The following is an 18,256-nucleotide window of genomic DNA, read 5'->3' as shown; positions in this document are numbered from 1 at the left end:
GCATCTAGCTCTGAAAAAATATTTGGGCTTCTAGCAGTGTGTGGGACTTGGTCTATTAGTCCATCTATACTGACCTCCATCAGGTTGCAAATTAAAAATAATTTTTTTCTGCATCTAGCTCTGAAAAAATATTTGGGCTTCTAGCGGTGTGTGGGACTTGGTCTATTAGTCCATCTATACTGACCTCCATCAGGTTGCAAATTAAAAATAATTTTTTTCTGCATCTAGCTCTGAAAAAATATTTGGGCTTCTAGCAGTGTGTGGGACTTGGTCTATTAGTCAATCTATACTGACCTCCATCAGGTTGCAAATTAAAAATAATTTTTTTCTTCATTTAGCTCTGAAAAAATATTTGGGCTTCTAGCAGTGTGTGGTACTATTTGTATTAGTCCATCTATACTGACCTCCATCAGGTTGCAAATTCAAAATAATTTTTTTCTGCATCTAACCCAGCCAATAGTTTTGGCCTAATACCACAGTTTGGCCACTCAGCTCTGCTCGGTTACCATCCATTGTTTTTTTGTGCAAACAACTCCAGAGTTGTGAATTAGTTAACCACCAAAATGAGTGGAAAAAGGCCTGCTGCTGGTGGAAAGGGGAATAGGCGTGTTGGGAAGGGGAAAAAAGGTTGTGTCCGTGGGGTAGGTGTTAAAGCAACAGTAACATCTGCAGAAGAAAGACCATCTTCCAGCCAAACTAAAATGTCTACTTCTTTTAGCGGACAATGTGATAAGATCCCTTTCTTACGGCCACGCCAATCGCTACAAATTCCAGATGAGGCACAAAAACAGCAGGTGCTTCAACGGATATCAAGTGCTCCTTTAAGTGGCCTCTCCTCCACATCAACTTCAACATCACAAATACTCCAGTCCTCAAAGGTGTCACCCAAATCGCACTTGCTTCCTCACAGCTCCCAAATCTCCAGCTGCCCGTCTGAGTATGAGGTAGAACAGATGGTTGAGTCTGCAGAGCTGTTTACTCATACTATAGCCTGGGAATCAGAGGTCGACTCCAGCGCTTCTGTGAATCCAGACGAGGAAATGATCTGCACTGATGCCCAGAATCTTTATGAGTCGGATCCAGGACCAGACGCAGAAGGTTCTGACCATAATGTAGACCCTCATTCCCAAACTGTAACTCCTGTTGGTGGAGACAATGAGGAAGACGATGATAAGACTCAAATACCTGATTGGAGCGACAACTTTAGTTTTTTGTCAGGGCAGGAACAGGTTGGCTCTGAGGACGACGGGTGTGATAACGCACAGGGTGATGATGATGAGGTCGGAGATCCCACTTACTGTCAACCCACAGTCAGCCAAGAGATGAGGTCAGCAGAGGAGGTGGAGGAAGATGCTAGTGACGACGAGGTCAGGTTGCGCCTTCCTGGACAGAGACGTAGTACTGGAAGCACGTCAACAACTGCATCCTCAAACACAACTCTGCCTCTCACCACAAGTCGTGGTGGCTCTTCAGGTCGCATGGGTGCTAAGCCTTGCATAGCCTGGGCATTTTTTCAGATCGATAAAGATGACCCAACTCGTGTTATCTGTAACATTTGTCAGCAAAAGCTAAGTAGAGGCCAAAAAATACATAGTTTGAGTACTTCATGCATGAACCTGCACATGGACATGAAGCATAAGTTGCAGTGGGAAGCTCAGTGTGCTACAATGCGGCCTAGCCGGCCGGGCCAATCACCGTCTGCCATATCTTGTGCATCCGCGGCCTCTTCATCCTCTGTGACTGGGGGGACAGCAGTCACACCTGTTTTGGGGCGCAGACCTGCCACCTCTTTACCCGCAACAGCCAGCGTGATTGGCAGGTCATCATTTTCTTTGGAGGTGGTAACACCAGCTGGTGTTGAGCGCTGTCCGACATCGATAGCACCACCTTTGGATCAAGGCAACCTAACATGTCCGCCTGCATCTTCCTCACAGACCGGCAGTTTGCCGGGGACACCCTTATCAGCCCCGTCTAAGCACAATAGCCAGCCCTCGGTCCCTCAGATGTGGACAAGTAAAAGACCATTTCCTCCTAGCCATGAGAAAGCTAAGAGGTTGAATTTCACCATCTGCAAGCTCTTGGCTACAAAAATGCTGCCTTTCCGCCTGGTGGACACAGAGGATTTTCGAGACCTTATGTCCGTCGCAGTGCCCCAGTACCAGATGCCCAGTCGGCACTACTTCTCAAAGAAAGGTGTGCCTGCGCTCCACCAGCATGTCGCACACAACATCACCGCTTCTTTGAGAAACTCTGTGTGTGACAGGGTGCATTTCACCACAGACACTTGGACGAGTAGGCATGGACAGGGGCGTTACATGTCGCTGACTGGGCACTGGGTAACTATGGTGACAGCAGGACAAGGGGCTGCTGTCCAAGTCTTGCCGTCCCCACGAGTTGTGCGTCAATCCTCTTTATGTCAAAGTTCCTCCACTGCTTCTGCCTCCTCAACCTCCACTCGGTCTTCCACCTGCACCCAAAGCCTGTCTGGTCATGCCACAAGCTTTCTAACTGCGCAGAAGGGATCCTGCACACCTCCTTACTATGCTGGCAGTAGGGCTCAACGTCATCAGGCGGTTTTTGCATTGAAATGTCTGGGAAATGTGAGTCACACAGCTGAGGAGTTGTGGTCAGCTCTGGAGAACCAATTTCATGAATGGTTGTCTCCACTGGACCTGAAACCAGGGAAGGCCGTGTGCGACAATGCTGCAAACCTGGGTGCGGCCCTTCGCCGGGGCAATGTCACACACGTGCCTTGTATGGCTCACGTGTTGAACCTGGTTGTCCAGCAATTTTTAGCCCACTATCCCAGACTAGATGGCCTTCTGCAGAGGGCACGGTCGCTGTGTGCTCACTTCCGCCGTTCGCATCCCGCAGCTCAGCGACTTACATCTCTACAGAAGTCGTTGGGCCTGCCACTTCACCGGCTAAAATGCGATGTGCCTACCCGGTGGAATTCAACTCTGCACATGTTGCAGCGACTGTGGCAGCACCGACAAGCCCTGGTGCAATACGTTCTGATGTATAGCCTGGGCTAACGAGATTCAGAGGTGGGGCAAATCACGCTGGAGGTGTGGTCTCAGATCAGGGACCTATGCACCCTTCTGCACAGTTTTGAAATGGCGACGAAGATGTTTAGTGCTGACGATGCCATAATCAGCATGACTATTCCGGTGATTTACATGCTGGAGCACATGTTAAACAGAATTCGGAGTCAGGTGGTGGCACAAGAGGAGGTGGAGGAAGTAGAGGAGGAGGAGTTGTATGCGGAAGGGCTAACATCTGCAAGGTCCAGACGGTCGGCAGCACCAAGGCGGCAGGCATGTGAGGGTGGGGGAGATGGTTTTACCAGGGCGCATGGTAGCAGCCAAACTAGTGAGGAAGGTGCAGGAGCCCAGGAAGAAGTGGAGGACGAACTGATGGAAGACTCATCAGATGAGGGAGACCTTGATCACATTTCTGTTGTGCGAGGTTGGGGGGAGAGGACAGAGGAAGGAAGCATGATTGTTACCTCGCCACCAACACAACAGGGACTTGGTGCTCCTGGATGCGCAACACACATGAGTGCCTTCTTGCTGCACTACCTGCAACATGACCCTCAAATTGTGAGAATTAGAAATAATCCTGACTACTGGGTTGCCACACTGTTAGATCCCCGGTACAAAAGTAAATTTGCAGAAATTATTCCTGCCATAGAAAGGGATGCACGCATGCAGGAGTATCAGCAGAGACTGTTGCAGAATCTTACATGTGCTTTTCCACAAAATACCAGTGGTGCACGTAGTGAATCTCACAGTTCCAACTTGCCAACCGTGGGACCGTCAAGTGTTCAGCACTCAAACCGTAACAGAACCACAGTATCTGCTGGTAACATCAATTTTGCGAAATCATTTCACCACTTTTTTAGCCCATCCTTTGCAAGGCCACAGGAGACAAGAAGTCTGACACATAGTCAACGCCTAGAGACGATGGTACAGGAGTATCTCCAAGTAAACATTGAAGCCACGACTGTGTCACTGGACCCTTGCTCTTTTTGGGCTTCCAATCTGGATAAATGGCCGGAGCTAGCCACTTACGCCTTGGAGATCTTGTCATGCCCCGCAGCCAGCGTTCTGTCTGAACGTGTGTTCAGTGCTGCTGGTGGTGTGCTGACAGATAAGCGCACGCGGCTCTCCACTGATAATGTAGACAGACTCACGTTCATAAAGATGAACAAATCATGGATCCGAAACGACTTTTCTACCCCTGTGTCATCCTGGGGAGAGTAAAAGCTTGATGATTGGTTAAAATCACCCTACCAACCGTTTTAAGCTTTCAAATTACTAATCATGTTTATCTGTATCTTGACTGGAAAATAATTTGGGCTTTGTAGCAGTGTGCAGCACTGATCCTATTAGGCCATCTATACTAAAGCTTCACCAGATTTAAAATTAAAAATAATTTTTAGCTGCATCTAGCCCGGAAAATAATTTTGGGGCTCCGAGATGCGCAAGGCACATAAGTGCCTTCTTGCTGCACTACCTGCAGCATGACCCTCATATTGTCAGAATTCGAAGTAATCGTGACTACTGGGTTGCCACACTCTTAGATCCCCCAAACTTTTCGATCAACCTTTTCATTTTAATAAAGACCAAAAAAATGGTCATTTTTGAAATTATAAGCATTAGCAGGTTGTTAGAAACTGAAATCAAACAGTTTTCAACTCAAAACTTTATTCTAGGTGATGTTACATTTTCACATAGGACCCCTTGTTCGAAAGGAGCTTCTGAACTCTCTCGTCCATTGAATTTGTCAGGTTTTGGATGGTTTCTGCTTCAATTGTTTTGCATGAGGACAGAATACCCTCCCAGAGCTGTTGCTTAGATGTGAACTGCCTCCCGCCATCATAGACACTCCTTTTAATGATGCTCCAAAGGTTCTGAATGGGGTAGAGGTCAGGGGAGCATGGGGGTCACACCATAAGTTTGTCCCCTTTTATGCCCATATCAGCCAGAGATGCAGATGTTTTATGTGCAGCATGAGATGGTGCATTATCATGCAGAAAAATGATCTTGCTGTGAAATACACGGTTCTTCTTCTTGAACCATGGCAGGAAGTGCTGTTTGAGAAAATCCACATACATTATGGAGTTCATCTTTAGCACCTTCAGGGATTCTAAAGGGGCCGAAAATCTCTCTCCCCATGATTCCAGCCCAAAACATTACTCCACCTCCTCCTTGTTGGCGCTGTAGCCGTGTTTGCGTGGGGTGTCCATCAACCAGCCATCCTCCACTCCATCCATCTGGACCATCGAGCGCTGCACGGCACTCATCCGTGAACAAAACAGTTTTGAAATCAGTCTTCATGTAATGTTTGGCCCACTGGAGCCGTTTCTGCTTGTGTGAAGTGGATAGAGGAGGTCGACAGGATGGCGCATGCACAGCTGCAAACCTCTGAAGGACCCTGCATCTTGTTGTTCGGGGGACGTTGGAGGCACAAGCAGATTCAAAAACTTGTCTGCTGCTATGACAAGGCTTTTTTGCCGCTGCTCTTTCAACCTGACGTAATTGCCTGTAGGAAAGAGTCCTCAATTTGCCCTTATCAGCACGCACACGTGTGTACTGTGAATCAGCTACATACTTCTTGATTGCCAAGACACTTCATCCTGATCATCGCACAATGTTGATTGTAGTCATGCCTTGACCTAAACACTCCACAATTTGTTGCTTCTCAGCAGCCGACACATCCTTTTTCTTTCCCATTTTGGCAGAAAATGTAGGCTGCTTAATAATGTGAGAGAGCCTTCTTAAGTAGTCTTGCCTTTCATTGGACACACCTGCCAAACTAATTAGCACAGGTGTCTGCAATTGCTTACAGTGATATAAAGAGCCCTGACACACATCACCATCAATGAGTTTAACTGACAAACAAACAAATTCTTCCCTTATCACTCCTAAACACTTTTTGTATAATAATTTGGAACGCAATGTACATGTGCTTTTCCACAAAACACCAGTGGTTCACGTAGTGAATCTTACAGTTCTAACTTGCCAACCGTGGTCTGTATGGAGTTGTTCAATAAAGGGCCCAAAATTAAGATAACATAGATGGGAGAGGTCTCTATGAATAGGAATTCCTAAGTATTTGATACCCTGTGAGGGCCAGGCAAAGGGAAAGTTGGACTGGATGGAATCCTATATGGATTTGGGGAGGGAGACATCGAGGGCCTCAGACTTCGCTGCATTGATTTTAAAATTTTACCATGTAACAAAGTGATCTATTTCAGCCATAACAGCATGGATGGATATATGTGATTGAGTGATATATACTAGGACATCATCAGCAAATAGAGAGCACTTGTACTCGGTGCCTCCCACCTCAATCCACCTAATATTGGGGTTATGGCGAATTGATGAGAGCAGGTGCTCCGTCACTAGGATGTATAAGAGAGGGGACAGAGGACATCACTGCCTTGTCCCATTGGTGATTGTGAAAGGTGATGAAAATGTTCTGACGCACCCCCTGGGCCTTGGGACACCCGGAGCCGGACCCTTTTTGGTGGATGCTGGTGGTTGTAGTCTTCGTGGCGGCGACCCAGTTCATGGCTCAGGGCGGTCAAACCAGTGGCGGAACTATTTATGTGGTTTTCATGTTTAAATGTCCGACTACGCCACCCGTGGATTGCGGTCAGAGTGAACCGCCGCTACAGGGCAGACCACTGAGGCTGGTGTTGTGGGTGCAGCAGAGCGTGGCATAACTCCCCACGGGAGGAGTATAGCCTCAGGGCAGTGTATGCGGAGGATGGGGGTGATGGTGCAGGGCAGCAGCAGTAACGACACGGAGTCAGTGATGCAGTTCAGGGCATTTACTCACAGTTCTTATTATCCAGACCACGTCTGCAGGTAACGGCTGCCCACGTCGTACTGTGCTCACCAGGTGAGGGGCTCAGACAACTCCCAGATAACTTTGGAGCACTTCACAGGACACCCTTTGTGTGTCCTTTGTCTGGCCTTTCTTACCAACACTTCTGTCCGGCTGCCTCGGGCCTCCTCTTGGTAAACTTGGCGCAAGTTTCCCTGACCCTATGTGGTGCCTTCCTAGCGGGTGTAGCGAGGGGCTGCGACACATAAAATGTCAGAGCCTCCGGTTTCTAGCTGAGGGTCGTTTCCTGCCTCCACTAGTTCGGGGACCGGTCTCCCCCTTTGGCCTGACCCCTCCACGCAGGTGGATTCGGGCGTGCGGTGGCGACTCGCCCGTCCGCACCCCTGGAATCCCTTCATTCCTCGTTCCTGGAGCCTTCTCCGCTCCTCTTCTTTCCTTCTCCCTCTTCCAGGCCTGGGCCTCTGTTACTAGGCCCGCCTCCGGAGCAGAGCTCATGCAGAGCCCCTGCTCCCTGCCACTTCTGCTCAGACTTCTCTGCACTGAACTAAGATGGTGCCCACCTTTTATACTCCCTTCTCAATGCACCCAGGAACTGCTTCCTCCCTGCTCCTGCACTACAGGGTTCCCCTTCCTCAGTGTTCCCTCCCCCCACTCCAGCCAGGGACAGGGACTGTCGTGCCCATCTCAGGGGCATATTGGTCGCCCTGCCCCACGGCAATGTGGTGTAATGCATGCAGGTGTCGGGTCCTGATCCACACTCCATCCTTACCTGAGAGTGAGATATCACACCTCTGGGTGAGGTGCAATACGTCTGTAGCAACCGAGCCCTCAGGGTGCTACAGTTCCATTTATCTTCAGCCTAGGTGACGTATTGCGATACAGGGCCGTGATTTTTGCTATAAAAGGGTCCCCTAGACCCCTACCCCAAGCTTTTTAAGAGAATCATATATGGCGTGCCAGGAGACTCTATGGAATGCTTTCTCAGCATCCAACGAGAGTATCTAATTACAAATTTTTAACTGCATCTAGCCCAGGAAATACTTTGTGCCTAGTAGCAGTGTCTGCTAGTGAGCGGATTATCCCGGCTGTTAAGCAAGCTGCACCACCTGTAGTTTAGACACTTAATTTTTTCAAAGGAAATGCTTCGGGACCATGGGATACTTAGTGAAGAGCATCAGGAGGCACCCCAAGGCATAGGGGCTGGGACTGGCAGTAGGATGCCTTGCGGTGGACAGCCGAGCTCGATCCTTATAAAAGCTTTTTAACTGCAGCAGCTTTAGTGGACGCTACTGGAGCTGGAATTACCGCGGCTGCTGGCATGAGACTTGCCCTCCAATAGATCCGTGTAAATGGATTTAAAGTGTATTCATTCAAATTAGAGAGACAATTTAAATTAAAAAGCTTAGAGCTGCCTCCACCACAGGGGGGGCGCGCTCGACCCACCAGCGGACAGGCACCAGTATTGGGAGAGGGGGGCTGGCCGTCAGGGTTCACCGCGGCTCTGGCACAAACCCGGCGACACGGAGGTGGCACGGGCAGGAGCGGACTGGCCGTGTCGGCTTCTCACTTTTTGGATTTTAGAAGGGCATGACATGCCTATATCTGTGTCTCCCCCTCCTTTTACTCCTCCACCTCTTTTATTTTCGCATGACTATATTTACTTGTCACTTTTCCATGTGTTAGTTATGTCTTCTGAGCAGTTTGTCAGCTTTTGGACACCTTTGAAGGTGTTTTCTATGTGTTTCTATGTGTTTTTGTTTGCCTGCCATTGGTTTTAACGGTGTTCGAAGGTGTTCGACGAACAGTTCGACGAACAGTTCGGCGAACACACGGGTGTTCGACGAACCGAACCGAACTCGAACACTACGGGGGTGGCTCAACATTACTCATGAGTGTGGAAGAAATCAAGAGTACCCAGAAGAAACCAACCTAAAGAACATAATGTTCAAATTCCTTGCAGATGTTGTGCTTAGTTTGATTTCAACTTAGGACCCTAATGCAACAAGGCAACAGTATAAACCAATTAGCGAATCTCCTGCCCTGATGTTTTGATCGTGTCACATGTAAATGAATAGTATAAGAAACAGAAGCTAAGAAATCTGAAGCAAGAAAATAGTGAACAACAATAAATGTGATGAATATTCTAAAGAGTATGTAGCAGAAACAGAGAAATAATCCTTAAGGAGAAGTTTTAGCAGAAAATTTTAACATTTCAATAAGGTTTTTATTATTTAATGATTTTTTTCTTAATATGTTTTGTGACTTTTTCAGTTTTTATGTGACAATTAACATAAAATCTTTCAATAATGTAGTTTTCACACTATCCACAATCACAATAAGCTTGTATTTTCTATTCTTTAAAGCTCAAATAGCAGATTTCTGTATATACTGTGACTTCAAAAAGTATTCATAGCCCATGAACTTTTCCAGGTTTTTACACTTTTCACCCACAAACTTAAATGTATTTTATTGCAATTTTATGTGATATAGCAACACAAAGTGTCAAGTATTGGTGAAGTGTAAAGGATACATGGTTTTCAAATTATTTAAAAAATCTAAATCTTAAAATTGTGACCTGCATTTGTATTCTGTGCTACCCCTGAACAAAATCCTGAATGACAACTTGCCTCCAGAAGTCACTTAATTTGTAAATTGAACATTAGGGATCAAACAGCATCATGAAAACAAAGGTAAATACTGGACAGGTCAGAGATAAAGTTGTAGAAAAGAGTAAAGCAGGGTTACATTATAAAAAAATAGCCCAAGCTCTAAACATCTCAAGGAGAACTGTTCAATCCATCATCCAAAAATGGAAAGAGTATGGCACAAGTGCAAACCTACCAAGACATGGCCACCCACCTAAACTGACATCCCAAGCAAGGAATGCTCTAATTATAGAAGGAGCCAAGAGGCCCATGGTCTGTCTGGAGGAGCTGCAGAGATTCACAGCTCAAATGGGAGAATCTGACAACAGGACAACTATTAATTGTTTTCTCCACAAATCTGGCCTTTATAGAAGGGTAGCAAGAAGAAAGACTTTTTGAAAGTAAGCCATAAGAAGTCCAGTTTGCTGTTTGCAAAAAGCCATTTAGAGGACACAGCTAGCATATGGAAGAAGATGCTCTGGTCAGATGAGACCAAAGCAAAACTTTTTGGGCTATATACAAAGTGCTATGTGATGGGTAAAACTAGCAATGCACCTCATCCTGAAAACACCATCCCCACTGTCGAACATGGTGGTGGCAACATCATGCTGTGGCAATGCTTTTCTTCAAATGGGAAAGGGAAGCTGGTCAGAGCTGACGGGAAGATGGATGGAGCCAAATACAGGGTAATCCTGAAGGAAAACCTATTAGAGGCTGCAAAAGACTTGAGACAGAAACATAGGCTCACCTTCCATCAGGAAAATGACCCTAAACATGCTGCCAGAGCTACAATAGTATAGCTTAGATCAAAACATATTCATGTGTTTGAATGGCCCATTCAAAGTCCTGGCCTAAATCCTATTGAGAATCTGTGGCAAGACTTAAAGCGCAGGATTGTGCTCAGTAAACTACATACACTGTCAGGTGGGTGACATTACACTGATTAAAATGATACCTTGATTGATTAAATCCGTCCTGTGGTTCTTGTGTAATCTTTACTTTCCGTTTGGAGATAATGATATGCTCATGCTTTGAGGGGCGGCCTGTGGGGGGACTATCGTGGTGCTCTGCTTATGTATTCATCTGTATGCTCTTATGACAGCTCACTGTGCCTTCACTGATTTGCTTCCCTTTTTACCTAGCCACGCACTACTAGATGCATTATGTGAAATGTAAGATACACGCCCCCAGGAAGAAGCAAGTGCAAAACACGCGTAGGGTCTCCCGCCTACCCAGTCGACACGACTATCCCAGGTACTACTTCCAGATATAATCATATGCACCGCCTTTGATATAACCCTTGTGGTAAGACGACTCACTCGGCTGCTTCCAGAAGTAGACTCAGGACACGGTTTCCTCTGCATGTTTATTGTAGCTGCATAAGCACTGCAGATTCAGCAAAATAAACATGGCCTTTCTGGCGTAACGGCAAAACAAAAACATAAAATATATCAGTCCATAAGTGAGTAGGTTCTGCTCGCTCTTGGTATCACAAGCCGTTCAGGCAAAGTCCTTTTGTGGAGCTCTCTAGCTTCCACACACAGCCTGGAGACTTCACTCTCCAGATCACACTAAAGAAAAGAAAATAGTGACTGACCATTTAACCTTGCTCAGTCATACCCTGAGGGGAGGTAGGGTGAATGACTTCCCACCAGATCTCTATGTCAATCACACAAAAACTCTCCCTTCACAATGGTGATTACACCCCCAACATATAACATGCTGTGGAAGAGTTGTAGGTTCAGTTCACACAGGCTAGGGGCAGTAGTGACATAAACCTCCCCGCACATATGACACTAGTGACTCTGTCACATATTCCCCCCTCTGCCAAAAATCAGGGGTTTGGGCTCCTTCAGACACCAGACAGGGAATTCTAGAGAAGGCATCAGCGTTCCCGTGTAACTTCCCAGGCCTATGCTCCACATGACAATTAATGTCCTGGAGGCCTAAGAACCATCTAGTTACCCGGGCATTTTTAGACGTATTTTCTCTCAACCATCTCAAAGGGGCATGGTCTGATACCAGTTTAAACTTCTGGCCTAGTAGGTAGTATCTCAGTGTATCTACGGCCCATTTTATGGCTTTTTTTCTACTATCGCATAGTTTTTCTCGCAGGACGAGAGCTTCCGGCTCAGATAGAGAATGGGATGTTCTTCCCCGTTTATCTCTTGAGAGAGTATGGCTCCTAGGCCAACTTCTGAAGTGTCTGTCTGAACCACAAATTCTTTCTCAAAGTCTGCTGCGACCAGGACTGGCTGCTTACACAGTGCTAGCTTCAACCGCTGAAACGCTGTCTCTGCTTCCTCTGTCCATTTCACAATCGTTGATCTCGTGCCTTTTTGGAGATCCGTAAGTGGCGCGGCCATCATGACAAAATTTTGGATTAACCGCTGGCAATATTCCACAATTCCCAGGAACACTCTCACTTGCTTCTTGGGGAGCGGTTGCGGACAGTTCTTGATTGCCTCCACTTTATTGACTTGTGACTTTATTTCGCCTCTCCCGATGACATAGCCCAAATACTTGGCTTCCTCATTTCCAACGGCACACTTTTTCGGATTCAAAGTAAATCCAGCCTTCCTCAGAGCATCCAGAATCACCTGTACCTTAGGTAGATGACTAGCTCAGTCTGGGATAAAGACCACAATGTCATCAAGGTAGGCTGCGGCATGCTTCTTATGCGGGGCTTGGATCCGATCCATAGCCCCCTGGAAGGTGGCTGGGGCCCCCTGCAGTCCGAACGGCATCCGAGTGTATTGGAAACACCCATCAGGTGTCGAGAAAGCCATCTTCTCCTTGGCTGTCTGGGACATGGGGATCTGCCAGTAGCCCTTCAGGGTGGTGATATACCTTGCCGGTCCAAGCCTCTTGATGAGTTCGCCGATGCGGGGCATCAGGTATGCGCCACACTTGGACACCTCATTCAGCTGGCGGTAGTCATTACAAAACCTCCACTCCCCGTTGGGTTTTGGCACGAGGACGATGGGACTCGACCATACACTCTTTGACTCCTCTATCACACCGAGGTCTAACATCGCTTTCACCTCAGTTGAGATCACCTCTGCGTGCTTCAGGAATCCTGTAGGGTTTCAGGTTCACCCTTATATGCTGCTCTGTTAGCACATCATGCTCTACCACCTGTGTATGCCCCAGAAACTTCGAAAATACGTCTCGATTACCCTGTAGCAGTTCTCGACACTTGCTTCTTGGCCGGCGATAGAGTCTCCGATATTGTGACATCTTCCACCTGGCCTTCAGAGTGGCTCCCAGGCAAGGAGCTCCCATGGGTTCCTGATCTCGCCACGGCTTAAGCAGGTTCACATGGTACACCTGATGCGGCTTTCTTTGGCCAGGCTGTTGTACTCTGTAGTTCATTTCACTGAGTTTCTCCACCAACTCATACGGGCCTTGCCACTTGGCCAGGAACTTACTTTCAATGGTGGGAATGAGAACTAGAACATGATCCCAGGCTGGAACTGTCTCAGCCTTGCCGACTTGTTATACACCCTCGCCTGGGCTTCCTGTGCCTGGAAGAGATGTTCCTTCACGATGGGCATCACTTTCACCATTCTCTCCTGCAACTGTGTGACATGTTCGATGATGCTCCGGTGGGGCGTGACCTCAGCCTCCCAGGTTTCCTTGGCAATGTCTAGGAGAGCTCTTGGATGCCGGCCATACAGGAGCTCGAACAGAGAGTAGCCAGTGGAGGCTTGAGGGACTTCTCTGATGGAGAAAAGCAGAAATGGAAGCAGATAGTCCCAGGCTCGCCCATCCTTTTCAATGACCTTCCTGAGCATTGCTTTTAAGGTCTTTTTAAAGCATTCCACCAGGCTGTCCATCTGTGGATGGTAAACTAATGTCCGTATCTGGGCAATCTGATGGACTCTACATAGCTCCTTCATCACTTTGCTCATGAAGGCTGCTCCCTGGTCTGTCAAATCCTCTTTTGGCAGACCTGTCCAAGCAAAAATATGGACCAGCTCCCGAGCTATTCTTTTACTGGACGAGTTCCTTAAGGGTATCGCTTTGGGGAACCGGGTCACATGATCCATGACCACCAGGATGCATTGGTGGCCTCAGGACAATTTAACTAAGGGAGCCACGAGGTCCATGGCAATCCTCTCAAAAGGAACCTCTATCACAGGTAGTCCCCATGTATGCAGCGGACGCCCACAGCTTTATCAGGGATCAGCTGTTGGGGAAGGGTGGCACTGATTAAGGTTACCAGACTCTTTGAGTCCAAGAGTCCAAGAGTCCAAGCATCATCACTCCATTAATGGACACGGCACACACCTGCAGCTCTCCACCAGGTTGACCATCCTTGCTACAGGCCGGATAGGCATAATAGGGTCATCGCTAGCCTAGACTGCAGTCCATTGGCTCAGGAGACACATGGCACAGGGCAGCTATGTGTCCAGGGTTATGACACCGTCAACATGCCACATCCCTCACAGCAGTCTTTGCCGGACCCTCAGTGGGATTGGAATGACACCCGTTTTTGACTCTAGACCCCTTATGTGGTGAGCCCGCCCCTCTTTGGATACTCCAGTAAGGGGAAATGACTATGTTCAGTTTCCCCAGGGATTTTTAGACCACTTGGTACCTCTCTACCAGGCCCACAAGATTGTCCGCCTTCCGAGGGTCGCCCTGGGCAACCCAGGTCTGCACCGACCTGTGTAGGGAATGGATGAACCTGTCCATCACTACGTGCTCAACCATCTGGGCAGGATGGACTCTGGCTGCAGCCACTTTTGGACTCGATGTGGCAAGTCAAACATCTTTGAGCGGGGAGGTTTGTCACCAATATACGCCCAGTTGTGGACCCTTTGCGCTCTGACCGACATAGTCACTCCTGAGTGTGCCAATATCTCAGTTTTTAACTTGGCATACTCCTGTGAATTCTGTAGGGCCAGGTTATAGTAGGCCTTTTGGGGTTCCCCCGTTAAATAGGAGTCCAACACATCAACCCACTGCTCCGGTGGCAACTTTTCCCTGCTACCCTTTTCTCTGCTACCCTTTCGAAAATAGTCATAAATGCCTCAACATCATTCCCTGGGGTCATCTTTTGCATAGCTCGCCTTACTGCCTTATGGACGCAGGAGACATCACCTGGAATTGGGGGAGGGGCAGTTTCTCTGGTGCGAATTTCCCCTACCAGGAGATCTATCTTCCATGATTGTTGTTGGAGCTGTTGGATCAGGAGTTTATTCATCTCTTGCAGCATTTGCTGCTGCTCACAGTGCTGCTGTTGCAGGCTCTCCTGGCTCTGCAAATATTGCTGGTGTTGCTGCTGCTGACTTTGAAGCAAGTGCTTAAGGAGCTCCTCCATGCTGACAGACATCTCTGGCTGGCAGGCTTTACCCAGGATATTCACCGGTCTCTGTGGCAGGTACACATGTTCCTGGAATCTTGCACACACTCTCGCACTAACTGGTGTAAGACGACTCACTTGGCAGCTTCCAGAAGTAGACTCAGGACACGGTTTCCTCTGCAGGTTTATTGTAGCAGCATATGCACTGCAGATTCAGCAAAATAAACATGGCCTTTCTGGTATAACGGAAAAACAAAAACAAAGTATATCACAGTCCATAAGTGAACGGGTTCCGCCCGCTCTTGGTATCACAAGGCATTCAGGCAAAGTCCTTTTGAGGAGCTCTCTAGCTTCCACACACAGCCTGGAGACTTCTTCACTCTCCAGATCACACCAGAGGAAAAAAAATAGTGACTGAGCAGTTAACCTTGCTCAGCCATACCCAGAGGGGAGGTAGGGTGAATGACTTACCACTCGATCTCTATGCCATTCACACAAAACCACTCCCTTCACAATGGTGATTACACCCCCAACATATAACATGCTGGGAAAAAGTTGTAGGTTCAGTTCACACAGGCTAGTAGCTGTAGTGACTAGTGATGGGTGAGCACTAAAATGCTTGGGTGCTCGGTGCTCGGGTCGAGCACATTGGAATACTCGGGTGCTTGACACGAGCAATGAGCCCAATGTAAGTCTATGGGAAACTCGAGGATTTTTCAGTCGACTCCCCCCCGGCGGTCTGCAGAGGGCCTAAAATTGCCAAATCGATGGGAACGGTGCTCAAATGACAGTGCTCAAATGACATGGGGACAGCATGGGCAAGACCCCTGGCAGCATTTATGACTCCCAGGTCACTTCTGTCAACAAGGTTGTCAGAGGTATTACACCACTTTTATGGACTCACAATAAAACATACAAAAACAAAACCAAAATCGATTTTCCTGGGAAATATGTTAAAGAACATCCTTTCCAGGGTAATGACTTGTATATAAAGCAAAATAAATAACCAAAAACAAAAATACTCCTCCAAATCTTAGGCTATGTTCACACTTCACACGCATTTTTGATGCGTTTTTACACTTTTGCATTGCTTTCAACAGTGACAAATGCATTCACCAGGAAATGTCATTTTAACATTTTACAACCTTGACTGGCCATGTAGTGAGTGAGATATCATCAGACACATCGTGTTTCATTAATGAAGGAGGGACTCTGAAAGTCACAAAGCCTATTTTCATAGGCCATCAGACGGCCTTTACTATTCTTAAAGGGCCAGCAATCGGCTCTCACTATTCTTAGAAAGCCATCAGCCGGCTATGTTTTATTGTTCCCATTACTAAGAGTCAGTCTCCTATACTGTTATTGCGTATACAGTGAGTGGCAGGGCTGCCCAAAATTTGGACGCACCCCAATACCACTTTGAAAATTTGAACGCACCTAAAATACCCCTTTGAAGAGACTTAGAGGAGGGCCTCCTGAAAACAATGTTCCCATTATTAGGAAGTGGGTCTCCCATTGTGTTTGCCTGTGCAGTGAATGCAAGGGTTGCCAAAAATTTGGAGGCACTCCAATGCTCCTTGCAAGAGACGCAGAGATCAGAGGGCCTCCTGAAAACAATGTTCCCATTATTAGGAAGTGGGTCTCCCATTGTGTTTGCCTATACAGTGAATGCAAGGGTTGCCAAAAATTTGGAGGCACTCCAATGCCCCTTGGAAGAGACATAGAGGAGAACCGCCTGAAAAAAAATGTTCCCATTATTAGGAATTGGGTCTCCCATAGTGTTGGCCTATGCAGTGAATTTAAGGGCTGCCAAACATTGATAGGCACTCCAATGCCCCTTGGAAGAGACATGGAGAAGGGCCTCATAAAAATATTCCCATTAGAGAGGAGTGGGTCTCCTATACTTGTAATGCCCATGCACTATGTGTATGGGCTGACAAACATTTACCCCTGGGGGTATATATGAACATACTGTTTTTTTACGGGCATCATAAACACCTTTTAAAAAAAATTATGTGGGTGTTACATCATGGACCTTGGTCAATCTGGTGATATGGTGGTAGAGAAAGAGGATGAGGAGAAGGAGGAACACAAGAGCAAGTAGCCAAAATCAGGAAGCATGTACCAATGTGTGGGTGTGAAGAGGTACATGGGAATACACCTCCCAAAAAAAGACAATAGATTTGAGTTTATGTTACGCTGCTATCATTCGGTGGTGTTGAGAAGTCTGGCCCAATCCATCCCATGTTCATTTGTATAAGAGTCAGCCTGTCAGCATTTTCAGTTGACAGGCGGATGCGCTTATCAGTTATAATTCCACCAGCGGCACTAAAATCTCGCTCTGCTAAAATGCTAGCGACAGGGCAGCCCAGGACCTCCAATGCGTAGAGAGCCAGTTCATTCCACATATCCAGCTTGGATACCCAATAATTATAAGGCACAGAGGAATTACGGAGGACGTTGGTACGGTCAGCATCTTCCAAAAATTTTCACTCCTGATGAGAGTACCCCACGCCTCAGTACCTTTGCGATGGGAGGGGCTGAGAAAATTCTCCCAGAACTTTGACAGTGTTCCCCTGCCTCTGCTGGATTGAAGCTGTGTCTCTCTCGCCTGTACTCCTTGGTTGTCCAACGAACTGTGACCTCTGCCGCCAGTGTTTTCAGATGGGAATTTTTTAATAGTTCTGCAACAAGGTCCTTCTGGTACCTCCCCATTTTTGTAGACCTCTCCACCTCAGGAATAAGAGATATAAAGTTCTCCTTGTAGAGTGTGTCTAGAAGTGTCACCAACCAGTAATGACTGTCACCCAAAATTTTGAGAACACGAGGGTCATGGGAAAGGCAGCGTAACATAAACTCAGCCATGCGTGCCAGACTGCTAACAAGCAAGACTTCCGTGTCCTCGCCAAGAGGATGACTGACCATGCTCTCCTCCTTCTCCTTCTCTCCTCCTCTCTGTCCTCTGACCATCCACGCTGAACAGACGGTATGACAGTTGTGTAGTTAGTAAAATCTAAGGTGCATGAAACTAGCTGCTGTTCTTCCTCCACCTCCTCCTCTTCCTCATTGTCAACCAATCCACATTGGGATCAGATGAGGCTGGGCTGTGTGTAATCACCCTGTATGGTTCCTTGCTCCATCTCATCATGCTCCGACTGCAATGCATCCTCTTTGATTGTGAGCAGAGAGCATTTCAGAAGACAGAGAAGCGGAATGGTGATGCTAATTATGGTGTCATCGCCGCTCAAAATCTTGGTGGAGTCCTCAAAGTTTTGGAGGATGGTACATATGTCTGACATCCATGTCCACTCCTGAGGTCTTATGTGTGGAGTCTGAACTGAATATCAACGGCCTTGTTGATGCTGGTACTCAACAACTGCCCTCTTCTGCTCACAAAGGCTTCTCAACATCTGCAGTGTAGAGTTCCAACGCGTGGGGACAT

Source organism: Phyllobates terribilis, unplaced genomic scaffold (genome assembly GCF_046119375.1).
Source record: "Phyllobates terribilis strain yellow unplaced genomic scaffold, ASM4611937v1 Scaffold_4__5_contigs__length_816908805, whole genome shotgun sequence".
Taxonomy (NCBI): domain Eukaryota; kingdom Metazoa; phylum Chordata; class Amphibia; order Anura; family Dendrobatidae; genus Phyllobates; species Phyllobates terribilis.
This window is presented reverse-complemented; position numbering follows the sequence as displayed.